Raw genomic sequence first — 19,097 nt, forward strand, 5'->3', positions numbered from 1 at the left:
GTGTTGTGTAAAAGAAGGTTCTTGCTTTTTGTTAATCCACATGATAGACCAAGCCTTTGTAAATGTTGTCTTCTCCTGAGTGGTTCAAGGGATTCACCCTCATTTTTGAATTACACAAAATGTTTATATGTACCTTATAGTCTGATTCTTAGTTGTTGAAGTGGAAGATGAAGCCAAAGGCAGCTGTCAGCTCTTGTATTTTACTGTTCCTATGAGACACACTGCATTGAGAATGAGAATGTCTGTTGTTTTTGTGTCTGAACATGGGCCTCAGCATCATCATACTCCATCCTGACTGTATCTCTCAGTTTCTGTCGTCAGCTCGAGCAGCAAGTTGGATCCCAGAAAGTAGTTTCTCCAGGTCAGAAGTATCCTTTGCAGTACCCTAAAGAGAGAATGATGAACTTCTGTCAGTTCCAGCTTACATCTGATCAGCAGATGGACGGACATCTTTAAATTCATAGAAATTCTCCTTTGACTTGTTGCTCTTGAAGGACAGACAGGTGGGTTCAGGACAGTCTGGTCTCTGCTGCTGGATCCTGAAACAAAATCAGAACAGATAAAAACTGATGAAAAACATCTTCAAGCTGTTAATAAACACAACAACAACTTTGAGTCTGAAACATCTTTCTGTCAGTTTTACTGTCTAACTTTCCACCTGCAGATGGACTGAAATGAAGGGGATGCTCCTTTGACTGGTCGCTCTTCATGGACACACAGCTGGATCCAGGTCCAGGTCCAATCCCAGGTCCAGGTCCAGGTCCAGGTCCAGGTCCAGGTCCAGGTCCAGGTCCAAGCCCAGGTCCAGGTCCAAGCCCAGGTCCAGGTCCAGCAGAGTGTGTGTTCTGCTGCTCTGGGCTTCAACACACAGAGCTGTGAGTGTGAATAATGACAGCAGTGATGTGATGCTGAGCTCTGACAGTTAGAGATGTTCATCTCACCTCTGAGCTTTGCTCTGGTTCTCCTGTTCCCTACACAGAGATCTTCCCTGCTCTCTGTCCTCACACTGATGCATAGCAGACAAACACAACAACCTGCTGGGAGAGTCACACATTAGTTCTCCATCTTCCTCTCAGTCACATGACAAACACACTCAGCTCTGATTGGAGGAAACCTGTCCAGCTTTGGGACAGCTGCTTCACCTCAACACTCCATCTAAAAACTGAAAAGCTCTTCAACATCTGACATGTTTCTCTTTGTCCAAGTCCATTATATCCAGTCAGAGGCTGCAGTGGCCGCTGCTCACATCCACATCAGCTCCAGAGACGTTCTACCTTCATCTGTGGAGGAAACAGCCAGAGCAGAGCTGAAACATGACAACTTCTCTCCACAGGAACAGTAAAGTCTGATCTGACCTTTAATGTTCACATGTTGCTGTGATTCTTCCTCATGTTAACATCATCCACATCTACGTCCTTTATAAATCTGCTTTCTGTTCACATCAGCCTCTGAAACACAACAACTGTGGAGAGCACGAAGAATTAACGCCAGAAATGAGAAATGAATGACTGTGGATGTAGAAACTTGTCAGGATGAACTTCTGATAGAAATGTGTCATTGACAGGTAGAAACAGTGAGTCAGACAGATCCTTCAGGCTCAGCAGGAGTCAGAGAGACAGTCAGAGTCTGTTGAAGGAAAAACCTGCTGATGTTCACACAGTCTGTTACCATGGTAACTGGACTTTCCTTCATCTCAGAGCAACAAACTCAGAGTTTTCACTATAAACCTGCTTTCTGGATCAGAGTCCTGCTGCAGATCCTGTGTTTGCAGAAAGTCATAAAAGTGTGGTTCTATTCTTTCAGCTTTGATTTGAACATTTTTACATTTCATTTCTGCTGCCTATCTGTCCTCAGTTCTACTGCTGATACCAACTGAGAAATCAAACAAGGAATCTGCACAATCCAAGATCAGACATTAGATGGAGTTGCTTTGGTTGTTTTTTTTTAATCTTGAAACCAAAAAAAAGTTAGTTTTAAATTGAAACAAAACACAAAAGAACAAAGACAACACGCAGTTCAGTTTGTGTCGTTGTGTCACAGTCAGAAACGAGGAAACAGGAAATGATGTCGTATTTAATAGTTTCTACCTCTTTGGATTAAATCCACTAATAAACTTTCAGATCTGATCAGCTGATCTGGTTGGATTTAGTTCAGACATAAATAACCACAATTATTCTGGACTGCTGCTGGATGTCAGGTTTGTTTAATCCTTCAGTTCACACATGAATACAGTTACAGACATCTGGAACAAGAGTTCAACATGTAGGGAGGAGTTTTACTGCTGTTATCTCCTGTTCTTCTGCAGTTTGACTTGACTGCACTTAGCGTGAATATCCGTGATGATGTTCTCTGCAGCCCTGCCTCAGTCCAAAGCTCAGCTCACTGTTTATGCTGTAATATTCACATCTTTAACAAGCTCTCCTCATAGCTGCTGTTATGCTGACATCTGCTGGACAAACACAACAACTACACTGTACAGAAAGAAGCAGTTGGCTTCAGAAACAAGATTTTAAATGAGTTACTGTGTCAACCTGCTGCACATTCATTACAAAGACATGTTTGTTACTGGATTAGTTTGACTGTTGAAACTGTGAAATTGTCACAAAAGCTCAGCTGTCTGCTGGTAGAAAAGCATTTAGGTTCATATTAAGGCTCCTTAATGAAACTGATTGAAAGGAAACAAATTAGAAAACTTGGAACAACATTTAGCTAAAAGGCACCACATATGTGGAGTCATGACACAAGTATTTGATGCATGTTTATAATACTTTGATATGAGGATATTTTTATCATCCTTCCTGCATATTCACACTATCAGGTTCAAGTGATCCTTTAAACAGCTCAGCAGGGATTCATCATGAAGCCAACATGAGAAGGTCGAGAATCCAAACAATCTTCATCTGCTCCTTTAAAGTCTCATGTCTCACACTGGCAGCTCTGTCTTCCACAAGCATCTACTCGGCGCGGTACGGTTCGCCACTATTGTGTCTGACTCGGCTCGTCTCGGTTTAGTTGTTTTTCCATATAGCCTCATCGTGGGTGGAGTCGTCATAGCGCAGCGAGCCGAAAGTCCCTTAACGTCATTTGTGTGCGACACAAACGCAACATAACGGAGACGATGGTTCACCTGCTGCTTGGTCTGTGGCTTTCTGTCAGATTCAGAGTAATAGAAGAGTCGGAGAAAGCTGAGAGCAGCGAGTCGGAACACTCAGGAGACACACAGGAGAGTATGGGAGGCGATGCAGCAGTATCAAGCTGAAGACAAGAGGATATGAACGAGACGACATATGAGGGTAAGCTAATGCTAGTTCGCTAGCTATCGTGTATCAGTCCTGTGAACGACCCTGTAATGGCTGCAGTTTATCGCTATTAGGTATTAAAATATGTATGCTGTGTATGTGTTTCAGATGCTCTCTTGTGAGACTTCATGGGATTTACCTGAAGCAGCAGCACATGAGCCTGCAGTGGTACAAGGTGTAGAGGAGGAGGACAGAGATGTACAGGATGCACTGATGCACTACGTGTCATGCAAAAGTTAAGTTATTCTTCTCGCTATACTTCTGTTTTTCTGTCCCCGGACCACTATTGTTTTCTTTAATGCAATTCTGACAATAAACTTTTGTACCTTTTGCAGATGTGTCTGTGCTATTGTTTTATTTGTGAAGGTTAGCAAGATTACATGACAAATTAAACACCAAAACATTAAAACAGCTGTTTTAAGAACATTCCAGTTTGATAAATCAGTATTGCTTTGGTGTAATTCAGTCAACTGAATTATGAACCATAAAGGAGTCTGTGTTAAAACATGTTAAATCCCATTACACATAATTGTATTATTAGGGAATACAGAATTGTTTGGTTCAGACTGTTGACTCGTTTCCTACCAGTGTCTTAACAGACAAAATGAAAAGTTATGATGCAATCACATAAGTCACAAAATAGTTTATTAGTCAGCAGCAAAATCAAAACTATTTACAATGTGCAAAGTACAAACTGTGGTGGGCCTCTCCTACAGTGGAGGGCTAAAAGTAAAACTATATACAACTAAATCTCAAGTCTCTGGGAGGTGGACTCACTGGCTGCCCACTGCCTGCACCAGCTGCCCCAGTACACCCAGCACTGCCTGCACCAGCTGCCCCAGTACACCCAGCACTGCCTGCACCAGCTGCCCCAGCACACCCAGGACTACCTGCACCAGCTGCCCCAGTACACCCAGCACTGCCTGCACCAGCTGCCCCAGCACACCCAGGACTACCTGCACCAGCTGCCCCAGTACACCCAGGAATGACTGGTTGAAGGCAGCATTCTGGACCATCTCCTCCCGCTGCAAGGCCGCTTCATTCTCTCTTGCCTCGCTGAGGAGCAACCAGATGTTCTCATCATGCTGGGTGCCGGTTCCGCTCCTTCTCAGCCCGCATCTCCACAAGTACACTTGGAAGGTCCAATTTTCTGTTGCCCCTTTTCCTCTTGCCTAGACCAAAGACAGAAAAGTGATCAGAATCACCTTTAATGGCCAAGTAAGTACACAACATACAAGCAATTTGGTTTCGGCTGTTGGTGTCACACTAGGAATATGGAAGAGAATAATAAAAAATAAAGAAACTATAGAAAGAGGAAAAAGAAATAGTAGCAAAATTAAATAAAACAATATATACAGAAATTTACAGCTAGACTGGAATAAACACATTAGCAAAATGATAATTGCTATAAACACAGTAGTGCAAAAAGCAGAGAATGCTGTTCATGGTGAAAAAAATGCTGTACATGTCCATTGGAATACTGACTATTGTACAGGTGTGTAGGAATGGCTCAGCTGTTTATTACAGTGATGGCAGTGGGGAAGAAACTGTTTTTGTGTCTGGTGATTTCTGTGTACAGGGATCTGTAGCGCCTGCCAGAGGGGAGGGGGGAAACAGTTTATGTCCAGGGTGAATGGGGTCTCTGATGATGTTTTCTGCAGTCCGTACTATAGGCTGTAGTCTGTTTCTGTCCTGCTGTGTGGCTGATCCAGAGGTGCACAGGACAGATTGGATGACTGCAGTGTAGAACTGGATCAGCAACTCCTGCAGCAGGCCGTGTCTCCTCAGCTGTGGTAGGAAATACATCCTCTGCTGAGCCTTTTTCAGGATGGAGTGGATGTTCATCTCCCACTGCAGGTCCTGAGAGACTGTAGTCCCCAGGAGCTAGAAGGACTCCACAGCTATGATGTGATGTGTTTAGCCACCCGTCCATTGATTTTCAATCATGATCATGTCTTTGATAGTTTTACTTTAATAAATTTTTGGCACTCTTTACTTCAACTGAAGCACACACAGTACCTCCTCCACCACAACTAAAAACAACATGGTGTGAACTTCATTTCATCTTGTGCACATTTTGGAGTTGCTAAGAACAGCTGTGTTTTTTTATTTCTATGTATATTTTCATTCAGTTTCACAGTTACCTAGTGACTATAAGAAGGATGGTTGCAATACTACATTGCACGACAAAGTAAATTAATTAGAGTGACTTGCTTGTTAAGTCAATGGGAAAAAAAATGCAGCTGCATGTGTTCTGTTTATGTGTCACTGTAGCTACATGTAGCTTTCAGCAGGCGTTCCTGAGCTGCCTGCTGCACAGTTTGCATTTACACCTGTCTGAATTCTTGGTCGTTGGTCTCGCTGTTCTGATCATGCTTGCAGGCATTTACACCTGCAATAATAATAATGCGAAAATCAACCATGGTCTCTGTTTACCGTGTCTTACCGGTAATAAGACGTTGCTGTTACGTTGATGTTGACAGGGTCGGTGTCCGAGCTGGTACTGGTGCTGAAGCTGGTGCTGGAGAGGAGCCGCTGCTGGTGCTGGAGAGGAGGCAGGGGGAGCTGGGGGCTCCGCGACGGAGGTGGAGTAGGCTTCGCATGTGGAAAGGGATTCTTGAACAGAAATAAACATTCACCCTAAGTACACGAAAAAATACGACATTGTAACTTGTGAAAAAAATAAACCTGTACGACCACTAGCTTAGTTCGTCATGCAGACTGATGTATTAGCTTCTGAGAGTTAAACGTTAGAAACAGCAGCACGAAATACAAGCACGGAGCTAGCGCTGATGGCTAACTAGCTAGCGCCGATGGCTAACTAGCTAGCTTATTGTCTGCTACAGGAGACAACAACGTTACTTTCTAAATATACTTGTTTGCTTAAAAGAAGCTTGCCACCAATGGGATAAATGATGTAAAAGTTTCTTGAAGTCACAAAACACTCACCATTCTTGAACGTCTCCAATAATGCTCCTGTTGCTCGTCGGTGCAGTGCCAGTAAATAGCTTCCATTAAACCTCTTCCGACACCTCCTGGTTGACCCACGCCGGCCGCTGTGGTCCCTGGTGGACCAATAGTCATTTTTGAACTTTTCCAGCTTCTCCCTACACTGCTTCATTGTCCTCTTTATATACAGTCTACTGTATATGTGAGCGGCCATCACTCAGAGACCTCCTGATAAACTTTCTATGTCCAGCTCCCTCTGTATTCTTTGGTCCACCACCAAAGACAGAAAAGTCTCGACCTCTTCATTCACCCACGGTACAGGTCTGGCTGTCATATTAAAATTATGAAGATAGAGAGGTCTGTGAAGAGCAATGCGCACCGTCGCTGTTTAGTTTTTTTTTAAATGCCGGTTTTGTTTTCGTGCTGGAGTCGCTCTCGTGTGTCGTCACTCCCTGTCCAATCAGTGGGCTGCACTCCTGTCCAATCAGTGGCCTGCACTATGTAGACGTCACATCTCGGCTCACTTCATCTCGGTTGGAACCTCAGCCGAGGAGGTACGGAAAATCGTACCTGATACCATGCACTAATCCATATGGAAACGCTCGCAAACAAAGACGAGCCGAGCAGCACCCCGCCGAGTAGGTGCTTGTGGAATCGCGGCTATAGATATGAATGAGTAGATAGGACACGCCCCTTTGAGCTGCGTGCTACAGCGAGGCTAAGCTAGTGGGGGCATAGTTTCAGTGCATTCCGTTGATGTAGACGGCGTGAAAACGGAAACAAGTATGCCGGCTCACTGTGCTGCATACAATTACACACTACGTCGCACGATTGAGACAAGGAAACTTGGAATGACTTTTCATAGGTAAGAATAGTTTTTGGCTCTTTTTTTCATTATGAAATCTTGTTGAGAGCTTCCAGTCTATGAGAGCTAACTAGTTAGCCACTAGCAAAACGCTAAGTCCCACCCCCCCACCTCTCTATCTCTACCCCTCTATCTGTATCCCTCTATCTCTACCTCTACCCCTCTACCTCTATCCCTCTACTTCTTCTGTCCCTCTCAACCCGCCCGGCCAGCAGGCAGATGGGTCCCCCCACATTAGAGCCGGGTTCTGCTCGAGGTTTTTTTCCCTGTTAAAAGGGTGTTTTCCTTGCCACTGTCGCCTTTTGGCTTGCTCTGGGGGTCAGGCATATGGGTTCTGTAAAGCGTCTCGAGACAATTTGACTGTAATTGGCGCTATATAAATAAAATTGAATTGAATTGAATTGAATTGAATTAAGGCGAGCTAGCAGCTTGACAAGCAAATACCAGACGATTAATAGTAGCTGTAGTATAGTTGTACAAGCAGTAGTAGTAATACTAAAAGTACAAGCAGCAGTAGTAGTATAAACAGCTGTCAGAGTCGTAGAAGTAGTATCAGCATTTGTAATAGTATTACAAGTTGTAGTAGCAGTGCCAGTATCAGCAGCAGTAGTGTACTATCACTACTACTAGTAGTAGTCAGATTGCTATTACTACCACCAATACTACCAATAGTAGTTATAAAGCCTAACTCATGTATATCCAGATTACCATCTATGTTCTTCCTCCAAACCCATTTTATGATTGGGATTACAGGCAGTTCTTTAGGACTGCTCTCAAATAATTGAAATGTTACTAAACAAGGTTATACTTATCAAATTAAATAGCTCTGGTCTCCAGTATATTGGCAAATTCGGTTCTTTGTACTTAATTTATTAGCATGATTTCTGTTTAATATGTTGTGTACAGACTTAATTACTTCTCTGTCTACTTTTCTTACTCCATGTAGGTTTCCCAGAGACTATGGGTTGAGGAGGAATTGGAAGTTTGTTGGCTTAGACCTGGTGTCATTCCATCAGTGTTAAACTTCCCGGCTCATCTTGGAAGAGTACGTGCCAGAAAGACCACAACCAAGCAGCCTTGAGATCTTAGGCAGCATCTCCCTGAGGTGGGTGTCAACGGTGTTCACAGTCAGGTCTGTGGTAATCCCGTCAAAAAAACAAAACAGAAAAAAATCTAGATTATAAATCAACATGTAACCAAAGCACTCTGTGTATAATGCCATAGTATAGGATGTAGTTCAGAAAATGTCAGAGTATAGTATGCTTTACTCAAGAATAACATAGTATGGCCTGTAGTTAGTACAGCATGTTGGCAAGGAAAAAAAAACAAAACATAGATTATTATGTGGTTCAAAAAGCACAAAATGATAGGATGTTGCCTAAAATTGTCATGTATGATATGTGGTTCAAAAAATGTCATAGTGCAGTATATTGTCAAAATAGTATGTAATTCAAGAAAACATCAGAGTATAATATGTCATCTAAAAAATGCCATAGAATAATATTATTGCACAAGTAAAAGTATAGTAACTTTTAAAACTGTTCAAATTAGATATGTTGCTAAAAAAAACAAAAAACAAAAACAAAAAAAGGTCACAATAATATGTCACTTAAAAAGGCCTATAGTATAGCGTGTCGCCCAACAAACATCATAGTATAGCATAGTTTTCTGACTCGTTCTTAACCAGGAAGCCTGTGTTAAGTTGTGATTATCTCCAGGTGACATGGACGTGTTTCCTGAATAATCACCAGGTGTTAAACACCTGACAGGATGACAGTGATCTATGTGGATGAAGGGGAATGTTTGTTAAACTGATCGGTAGCACAATGAATAAAACGGTGGTTGCGTAATTTTATCGCTGGATTACGTGGTTTCGAATCCTCTCACCGTACTTGAAAAATACGTGTTTTTATTTCGGCCCGCACATTTCTTTTTACTGTCTGTAGATGATATTTACATGGATATAGACTCTATTAAGCAGTGATGCCGACGTTTTTCGGCGAGGTCTTCTTCATCTGGTATCTTTATTTCATGTAAATCTAGGTCTGATCGTGACGAATCTGCGGACGAAACATCTGGAGACGGAAACTATCGCCAGTTAACCTGATCACCAGTTAAACTGGAACACCGGCATTTTAAAAAAAATAAACAGCGACGGTGTGCATTGCTCTTCACGGAACTCTCTGTTCTTCATAATTTTAATATGACAGCCACACCTGTACCGTGGGTGAATGAAGAGGTCGAGACTTTTCTGTCTTTGGTGGTGGACCAAAGAATACAGAGGGAGCTGGACATAGAAAGTTTATCAGGAGGTCTCTGAGCGGATGGCCGCTCACATATACAGTAGACTGTATATAAAGAGGACAATGAAGCAGTGTAGGGAGAAGCTGGAAAAGCTCAAAAATGACTATTGGTCCACCAGGGACCACAGCGGCCGGCGTGGGTCAACCAGGAGGTGTTGGAAGAGGTTTAATGGAAGCTATTTACTGGCACCGCTCCGACGAGCAACAGGAGCATTATTGGAGACGTTCAAGAATGGTGAGTGTTTTGTGACTTCAAGAAACTTTTACATCATTTATCCCATTGGTGGCAAGCTTCTTTTAAGCAAACAAGTATATTTAGAAAGTAACGTTGTTGTCTCCTCTAGCAGACAATAAGCTAGCTAGCTAGCCATCGGCGCTAGCTAGTTAGCCGTCAGCGCTAGCTAGTTAGCCATCAGCGCTAGCTCCGTGCTCTGCTTGTATTTCGTGCTGCTGTTTATAACGTTTAGCTCTCAAGCTAATACATCAGGCAGCATGACGAACTAAGCTAGTGGTCTTAAAGGTTTATTTTTTTCACAAGTTACAATGTCGTATTTTTCGTGTACTTGGGGTGAATGTCTATTTCTGTTCAAGAATCCCTTTCGACGTGCGAAGCCTACTCCACCTCCGTCATGCAGCCCCCAGCTCCCCTGCCTCCTCTCCAGCGCCAGCTTCAGCACCAGTACCAACTCGGACACCGACCCTGTCAACATCAACCTCCAGCACGTCACAGCAACGTCTTATCACTGGTAAGACACGGTAAACAGAGACCATGGTTGATTTTCGCATTATTATTATTGCAGGTGTAAATGCCTGCAAGCATGATCAGAACAGCGAGACCAACGACCAAGAATTCAGACAGGTGTAAATGCAAACTGTGCAGCAGGCAGCTCAGGAACGCCTGATGAAAGCTACATGTAGCTACAGTGACACATAAACAGAACACATGCAGCTGCATTTTTTTCCCATTGACTTAACAAGCAAGTCACTCTAATTAATTTACTTTGTCGTGCAATGTAGTATTGCAACCATCCTTCTTATAGTCACTAGGTAACTGTGAAACTGAATGAAAATATACATAGAAATAAAAAAACACAGCTGTTCTTAGCAACTCCAAAATTTGCACAAGATGAAATGAAGTTCACACCATGTTGTTTTTAGTTGTGGTGGAGGAGGTACTGTTTGTGCTTCAGTTGAAGTAAAGAGTGCCAAAAATTTATTAAAGTAAAACTATCAAAGACATGATCATGATTGAAAATCAATGGACGGGTGGCTAAACACATCACATCATAGCTGTGGAGTCCTTCTAGCTCCTGGGGACTACAGTCTCTCAGGACCTGCAGTGGGAGATGAACATCCACTCCATCCTGAAAAAGGCTCAGCAGAGGATGTATTTCCTACCACAGCTGAGGAGACACGGCCTGCTGCAGGAGCTGCTGATCCAGTTCTACACTGCAGTCATCCAATCTGTCCTGTGCACCTCTGGATCAGCCACACAGCAGGACAGAAACAGACTACAGCCTATAGTACGGACTGCAGAAAACATCATCAGAGACCCCACTCACCCTGGACATAAACTGTCTCCCTCCTCCCCTCTGGCAGGCACTACAGATCCCTGTACACAGAAATCGCCAGACACAAAAACAGTTTCTTCCCCACTGCCATCACTGTAATAAACAGCTGAGCCATTCCTACACACCTGTACAATAGTCAGTATTCCAATGGACATGTACAGCATTTTTTTTCACCATGAACAGCATTCTCTGCTTTTTGCACTACTGTGTTTATAGCAATTATCATTTTGCTAATGTGTTTATTCCAGTCTAGCTGTAAATTTCTGTATATATTGTTTTATTTAATTTTGCTACTATTTCTTTTTCCTCTTTCTATAGTTTCTTTATTTTTTATTATTCTCTTCCATATTCCTAGTGTGACACCAACAGCCGAAACCAAATTGCTTGTATGTTGTGTACTTACTTGGCCATTAAAGGTGATTCTGATCACTTTTCTGTCTTTGGTCTAGGCAAGAGGAAAAGGGGCAACAGAAAATTGGACCTTCCAAGTGTACTTGTGGAGATGCGGGCTGAGAAGGAGCGGAACCGGCACCCAGCATGATGAGAACATCTGGTTGCTCCTCAGCGAGGCAAGAGAGAATGAAGCGGCCTTGCAGCGGGAGGAGATGGTCCAGAATGCTGCCTTCAACCAGTCATTCCTGGGTGTACTGGGGCAGCTGGTGCAGGTAGTCCTGGGTGTGCTGGGGCAGCTGGTGCAGGCAGTGCTGGGTGTACTGGGGCAGCTGGTGCAGGTAGTCCTGGGTGTGCTGGGGCAGCTGGTGCAGGCAGTGGGCAGCCAGTGAGTCCACCTCCCAGAGACTTGAGATTTAGTTGTATATAGTTTTACTTTTAGCCCTCCACTGTAGGAGAGGCCCACCACAGTTTGTACTTTGCACATTGTAAATAGTTTTGATTTTGCTGCTGACTAATAAACTATTTTGTGACTTATGTGATTGCATCATAACTTTTCATTTTGTCTGTTAAGACACTGGTAGGAAACGAGTCAACAGTCTGAACCAAACAATTCTGTATTCCCTAATAATACAATTATGTGTAATGGGATTTAACATGTTTTAACACAGACTCCTTTATGGTTCATAATTCAGTTGACTGAATTACACCAAAGCAGTACTGATTTATCAAACTGGAATATTCTTAAAACAGCTGTTTTGGTGTTTTGGTGTTTAATTTGTCATGTAATCTTGCTAACCTTCACAAATAAAACAATAGCACAGACACATCTGCAAAAGGTACAAAAGTTTATTGTCAGAATTGCATTAAAGAAAACAATAGCGGTCCGGGGACAGAAAAACAGAAGTATAGCGAGAAGAATAACTTAACTTTTGCATGACACGTAGTGCATCAGTGCATCCTGTACATCTCTGTCCTCCTCCTCTACACCTTGTACCACTGCAGGCTCATGTGCTGCTGCTTCAGGTAAATCCCATGAAGTCTCATCAGAGAGCATCTGAAACACATACACAGCATACATATTTTAATACCTAACAGCGATAAACTGCAACCATTACAGGGTCGTTCGCAGGACTGATACACGATAGCTAGCGAACTAGCATTAGCTTACCCTCATATGTCGTCTCGTTCATATCCTCTTGTCTTCAGCTTGATACTGCTGCATCGCCTCCCAAACTCTCCTGTGTGTCTCCTGAGTGTTCCGACTCGCCGCTTTCAGCTTTCTCTGACTCTTCTATTACTTTGAATCTGACAGAAAGCCACAGACCGAGCAGCAGGTGAACCATCGTCTCCGTTATGTTGCGTTTGTGTCGCACACAAATGACGTTAAGGGACTTTCGGCTCGCTGCGCTATGACGACTCCACCCACGATGAGGCTATATGGAAAAACAACTAAACCGAGACGAGCCGAGTCAAAGAAAATAGTGGTGAGCCGTACCGTGCCGAGTAGATGCTTGTGGAATCGCGGCTTTAGAAAACATCATAGTATAGCCTTTGGTATGAAAAAACACCATCATATACATCGTATATTGTACAAATAAGTCAAAGGAAAGAGACATACATTGTAGAATTGTAGTAAATGTACGCTGACTGATTATCAATATTTTATTTTTTTACTGATTTTCAGTAATAAATCAATTTAAAAATGGCGCTACTTTGGCTCTGAACCTTCATCTACCTGTGGTCGCTCTGTCTTCTGGAGTGATTTGATTGGTTATACGTAACGAATAAAACTCCTTTAACTTAGCATCTGTAAACAAAACAAAAACGTATCAACAAAGTTTTCTGTTAGAGTTTGTGTTCTAAGTTTAACTCCAAGATTTTAAATACTTTCATTTACTGCAAATGAATATCTACTCCAAATGTCTCACTAATAATCATTATCAGCCTTAAAGACCCACAAAACACCCCTCTATACTCCACCACACTTAGTACAGTCCGGTTTCCCCTTCTATAAATCTGCTTGGAATCTTCCACTTCCTGTTTGTCAAAGTGGCCTTCTACCTGGACAGGTTTTGTTGGAGCTCATGCAACAAACATTTTGGGTAACTGCACTTTAATATGGATGGATGACACTGAATTAGAGTCTGTTTTAGTGAGACTGAGTTAAGATGTGTAGCTCTGTCATTAAATAGTAAATTATTTCTCAGAATTCACAGAGAAAAGTCTAAAATGTTTGCTAGGTTAGCGTCCCACATGTTCTTCGGCTCAGCTAAAGCTAACTCTCTCCAACTTCTGGATCTCTTGAGTTGCTTGTTGTTAAAATATCTTACTAGAGGTGCTGAAGCTCAGAAAGTCTGAGATGTTTGTTCAAAATAAGCTCATTCTGAAGTCTTATCTGAACTGTCCTGTTTTGTTTGAACTTTCCCTAAACTTAGGAGTTAATGACAGAGCAGCACATCCAGACTCAGTCTCATTTATGTAGAGATTAAACTTCAGTGTCATTCATTGATGTTAAAGTGCAGTTTTTCAAATGTTTGTTGCACATGCTCCCGACCAAACCAGTCCAGGTGGAAGACGATGTGAAGAGAAAGCTCCAGAGGATGAATATCACACATTTACGTTGGAAATAAATGTCCTTTAATTAGACATTGTCATGCAAAAGTTGGATTTCCCTTTAATGATGTTCAAATCTTTGTTGAGTGCTTTGTTGATGTTGGTTTCTAAATGTTTTCTGACACTCGGCCCCAAAGATTAAAACCTTTTACGGCTCACAAGCTGCAACAATTCACACATTATCAACTATCTTTCTGACTAAACTAAGATAAAAAGTGAAAAACTGCCTGATTCCTGCATCATTAATGTAAATCGTTTTGGTTTTTATGACAGTAAACTGAATATATTTGGGTTTGACATTTTATAAACCAAAACAAGAAATGAATTACTGGAGAAAACAACACATTAATGGACAAAGAAAATGTGTTTTCCAGCATATATGGCTGAATTACTCCAACGTTACAAGATACATACAATTTTAATTCAATTTTATTTCTATAACGCCAATTACAGGTCAAATTGTCTCAAGATGCTTTATTTTTATATGTTTTTGTCATATTTAAAATATGACAAAGTAAGAAATTTAAACCTCTTGACTAATCCAATTTATTATTTAGTTTTTCAGAGACTAATTGACAATTCAAACTTTCTCCACTAAAACTAATAAACAACAAAAACTAAATCTGCTGGTGGATTCCATTTAAGTCCTAATAAATGATAATAAAGTGTGATACCAAAGGTTTGTGGTGCTAAAAATGTCATAGTAAAGATATCAAGTTGAAGATCTGGATGGAGGTTGATAAAAGTTGACCTCCCTTCATTTCTCTGGAGCCGACTCCATGGATTTTCTGGATGGTGGTTAAAGACCTGCTCTTCTAGTGGTCTTCCTTCTAGTCGCTGTAAAAATTCAGTCCATCCTGGCCGACTTCAACACCTCTTCATGACAACTTGTTCTGCCTCGGACCTCGTGGAAACGCCAGAAACTCAGCAAAACCTGTTGAGACTCGAAAAACTCGTGGAGACTCGAAGAACTCGTGGGGCGGGGGAAGGTGTGGTGGGTGGTGGTGGGAGGTGGGGGAGTAGAGGCGGGAGGCCACCACCCACCTCCCCACCTACTCTCCGCCCTGACTCCACCCAGACTCCGCCTTGGCTCCACCCATGTGGTGACTTCAGTAACTACGATGTCAAAGGGACGACGAATTTATTTCTTTTTATCTGATCTGTAGCTCAATGAGTTAAGGATTTGCCTATGGAGCTGCAGGTCGCCGGTTCAAGACCAGACACTTCTTAAATTTTATCAAAATCCTGACAAAGACAAAGAAAGAAAAATGCCGGTGGTGGGTCTCGAACCTGCGACCTTCCAGTTGGTAGTCTGTCTTCTTATCCCCTGAGCTACCCGCTCAGATACTAATTCTTCTTTTTTTTGCGCATTTATCATCTATTTTTCGTCTTTTTTTTTTATTTTTTTTAACTCGAGTCTCGACTCGACCGTTTTTCTCAGGAGGCTGGACTTCAGCCTTTGTGCTGGAGGGTGGAACCCTCAGTTCCAAGACTTTCCAAAGCCTCCAGACCTCCCGAGTCCTCAGGACCTGAGCTTTCACACAGTCTGAGGGCTGAAATTTTCTAAGTCCCACAGTAGTTCTCTGTTAGACTGAACTTTCAGACAGTCCAAGGACTGATATCTTCTAAGTTCCTGAGTAGTTCTCTGTTAGTTTGAACCTTCAGACAGTCTGAGGACTGAAATCTTAAAAGTTTCTCAGTACTTCTCTGTTAGTTTGAACCTTCAGACAGTCTGAGGACTGAAATCTTAAAAGTTTCTCAGTACTTCTCTGTTAGTTTGAACTTTCTAGTTAACAGAAGCCTTAAAACTTGTGACCATGAGTCTTGATTTCACATTTAGACCATCCATCTGAGTTCTTCTCAGACTTTCACCTGTGGGTTTTTTAGAAATCCTGAACAAACATTGATTCTCTTCACTGAACAGTAAAGTTTGTGGAGATCAGAAGGTAACATTAGTTTGATCAATGCCTTCAACTACTAGTAGACTTTATCTGGAAATCAGTTTTCTGAAATGAGTTCTTAGTAAATCTGTCCACAATCAAACCAAGAACATAGAAAGAGGAAATGTTTGAAGAAACAACTTGATGTTTTCATTTCAGACTAGAAAACAATTTAAGACGTTTATCTGTTTTTGCTCTTTTGATCATTTTATTGTCTCCTCTGTTTAATTTGATCTTCTAAAGTTTAACTGGTGCCCTTTCAAAGGTTTTATATTTAGTTTGATTCTTCTTAAATGTTTAGTTTTGCTCTTTTCTCACCTTTTATTCTGTTCTAATGTCTGATCTGATTTCGAAATGTTTTGTCTTTTTAATGTTTAATTGTTATTTTTATAAGTGTTTTATTGGCTTGTTTGAAAAATTTCCTTTTCTTTCCCAATGTTTAATTTTTCGATTAAATCTTTAAGGTTTTTCTTTTTAAATGTTTTACCACCTTTTAATGGTTAATTTTCTTTTTTAATGCTTCATTGTATTTTGTTTAATTCCTATTTAAAGTTTTATTGTCTTTATTGATTTAATTTTCTAATTAAACATTTAATTTTTTAATTCAATGTTTTGACTTTTAAAGGTTTAATAATCTAATTAAATGTTTTTCATTTTTCTAAATGTGTAATATTCTTGTTTAATTGTATTTTTTTAAATGTTTAATTATCTAAAATATTTATCTTTAATGTTTAATATTTTTGTTTAAAAATTTTTGTTTAATTTCATAATTACATGCTTTGTATCTTCTGTTTAATTATCTAATTAAATATTTTGTCTAATATAATTTAATTGTATTTAATGTTTAATTTTCTTTTTAAAAGTTTTATTAAATGTTTTTTCCTTTGATTTAATTGTTTTTTTTTACTGTATTTATTTCTTTGTTTATTCTGTCAAGATTTTAACCCCAACCTTAAAAATGAAACAAATCCTTAAATCACAATGAAAATACTTCTGTTGTCACAATCATGAGTTAGTCAGTTATTCAGTTTATCAATTCAACTTTATTTGTTTAGCACCTTTAACACAGATTACAAAACTAAACAAGCAAAGACAAAAAACTATGCTAAAACTATGATTAAAACTCAAACAAAAAAAAAAAAAAAATTTAACATGGTAATAAAATATGTTGTGTCCAGGGGATGGAGGGAGTTTATTGAAGTCTTCTTGGGCTCACATGGGAAATCATTTAAAATATAAACTTGATATTCAGTCTAAGAAAACTGGAAACTGCAGAGCGACAGAAGAACCAACAATATCTCCTGTTTTCTCCTTTAATGAGTCGACTCTTCTTGTGCTTTCAGACCAAAGAACTACAGACTCTTCACAACCTGCTCAAACTCTTGGTACAGGACCTCACCACACGGGTCAAGAAGGTTTCCTTCTCATTTCTACTCTGAAGCTCACCTTCTCCTGCTCAAACTGCTGACAAATGTTTCTGCTGCTCTAAAGTCTGGTCTCCAGAACTTCCTAAAAACTCTCAAAGTCTCTTCTGCTGCAGGTTGCTTTGTAGAACTGTTCCAGAAAACCTCACTAAACCACATGGAGGGGCCTCAAGATAGTCGTCCAAATGAAACCATACAAAAACCAAACTAGCACAACCCAAAAGCTAAAGTCTCCTGCAGCCTACCAGAGAACCTCTGAGAACAGAGAATCAGGACAGGAACTCTTACCTTCTGGACAACCAACGCTGGTTCTCAAACAAGAATACAGAATGTGTCTGACCAGAAACCTCTAAAGACTCACTACAGCCAAGATAAAGACACAACTCAGCTGTACCAAATCCACTAATCACTGCACACATTAGCACCATGTGCTAACTGTGGCTAAAGAACCACATTTACCAAGACAACTATCCAGTACAAAGCCCTAAAACACACCAAGAAACACATTAAAGACGATTTTACTGCTGGAAGCTGCAAGCCAACACCTAATGAACAAACTAAAGCAATGGAGCCAAAACCAGTTCTGTGGTGAAGAGAAACAGAGGAAATGTTTGTCTGCAGCTAAAGAAAGTAGGAAGACACTGAGCTGCTCAGGTGTTCCTGATAACACCAAGCAGCCACCTGGACAGCCAATAGGAACACAGCTTCCTGGAAGTCCAGAGGGCTGGGTTAGTGAAGGAAATTTAATTTAAAGTTGAAGCAGAAAGTTAACAAAGAAAGTTGAAAACCACCTTCTGATCCCTGAAATCTCTGAGTTTTCACACAAAGAACGCCTGAACATATCAAACTGGTTCCATAGTAGAACCATCATTGTAAAAACGTCATAGTATGGTGTGTTGCTCAAAAAACATTAGGACCCGGCTGTCAGGGGACAAACATGTAAGAAACATGAGAACAGAGAGAACCCAACCAGTAGGTCACAGTTTATCATCATCTAATCATCTCCTGAAGTCCATATGGTGAGAGACATCAGTATCTGGTTGTTAATTTACCAGAGGATGCTTAGAATCATGCTGATGTGGTCTGTACTCTACAGTATTTTAGTGACTCAATAAATGCCTAAGTTGTTTTTTTTTAAAATGCTTTTTAGTTTTTAATAAACATTTAAGAGTCTATATGTGATCAATAAATGACCTTTGTCTATCTTAAGAAAAATTCACTCAGAACTCTGATATGTTAACAGTACTAAATAAATCAATAAATACATGCATACACACATAAATAAGTTCATACATGAACTGTGTTAAGATAAGATTTAGATTTTTTTTAAAAAGTTGTTTATGTTTTTGCAGAATCTAGTATTGCTCACTGGTTGGTCATTACATTTTGTTAGTTTGATTTCACTGTTTAAAATGATGCCACCTCTTTTCAGACAGAACCTGTGATAATAAAACAATACAAAATTTTTAGTTCCGTGTTAATAAAGCACTTAAAGCTTTAAGTATGGCTAAATGCTTTTTTCAAAATTAAATATATCACTCCTTAGGTGGTAGTGGCCCCAAGTTCAGTAAAGTTGGAAAGATATTCACAGATTCAGACTTCCAGCATCAATAACTCATTAGATATAGGTTGTCAAAACATAAACGGTGCCTCTTTCCCATTGTTGCAAGGCAGACAATGTGCTACAAGCCCAGTTTTATCAAAAGTAGCTGTCTTTCAAGCTACAGGAATAACATTGGT

At 40.6% G+C, this 19,097-nt stretch overlaps 3 long non-coding RNA genes across 3 annotated transcripts; 2 read left to right on the top strand and 1 right to left on the bottom strand.

The window, feature by feature from the left end:
* Positions 1-2,953: 2,953 nt before the first annotated feature.
* LOC129347304 (uncharacterized) lies at positions 2,954-3,633 on the top strand. The gene is made up of 2 exons (XR_008599339.1): positions 2,954-3,293; positions 3,408-3,633. It is a non-coding gene; the product is annotated as an uncharacterized LOC129347304 (long non-coding RNA).
* A 7,809-nt stretch (positions 3,634-11,442) lies between these two features.
* LOC129347326 (uncharacterized) lies at positions 11,443-11,916 on the top strand. Its single transcript, XR_008599368.1, has 2 exons — positions 11,443-11,652; positions 11,752-11,916. It is a non-coding gene; the product is annotated as an uncharacterized LOC129347326 (long non-coding RNA).
* A 292-nt stretch (positions 11,917-12,208) lies between these two features.
* On the bottom strand, positions 12,209-12,846 carry LOC129347322 (uncharacterized). The gene is made up of 2 exons (XR_008599355.1): positions 12,549-12,846; positions 12,209-12,434 (listed from the first exon to the last, which is right to left on the bottom strand). It is a non-coding gene; the product is annotated as an uncharacterized LOC129347322 (long non-coding RNA).
* Between the last annotated feature and the right edge of the window lie 6,251 nt (positions 12,847-19,097).

This window comes from Amphiprion ocellaris, chromosome 17 (assembly GCF_022539595.1).
Source record: "Amphiprion ocellaris isolate individual 3 ecotype Okinawa chromosome 17, ASM2253959v1, whole genome shotgun sequence".
In the NCBI taxonomy this organism is placed as follows: domain Eukaryota; kingdom Metazoa; phylum Chordata; class Actinopteri; family Pomacentridae; genus Amphiprion; species Amphiprion ocellaris.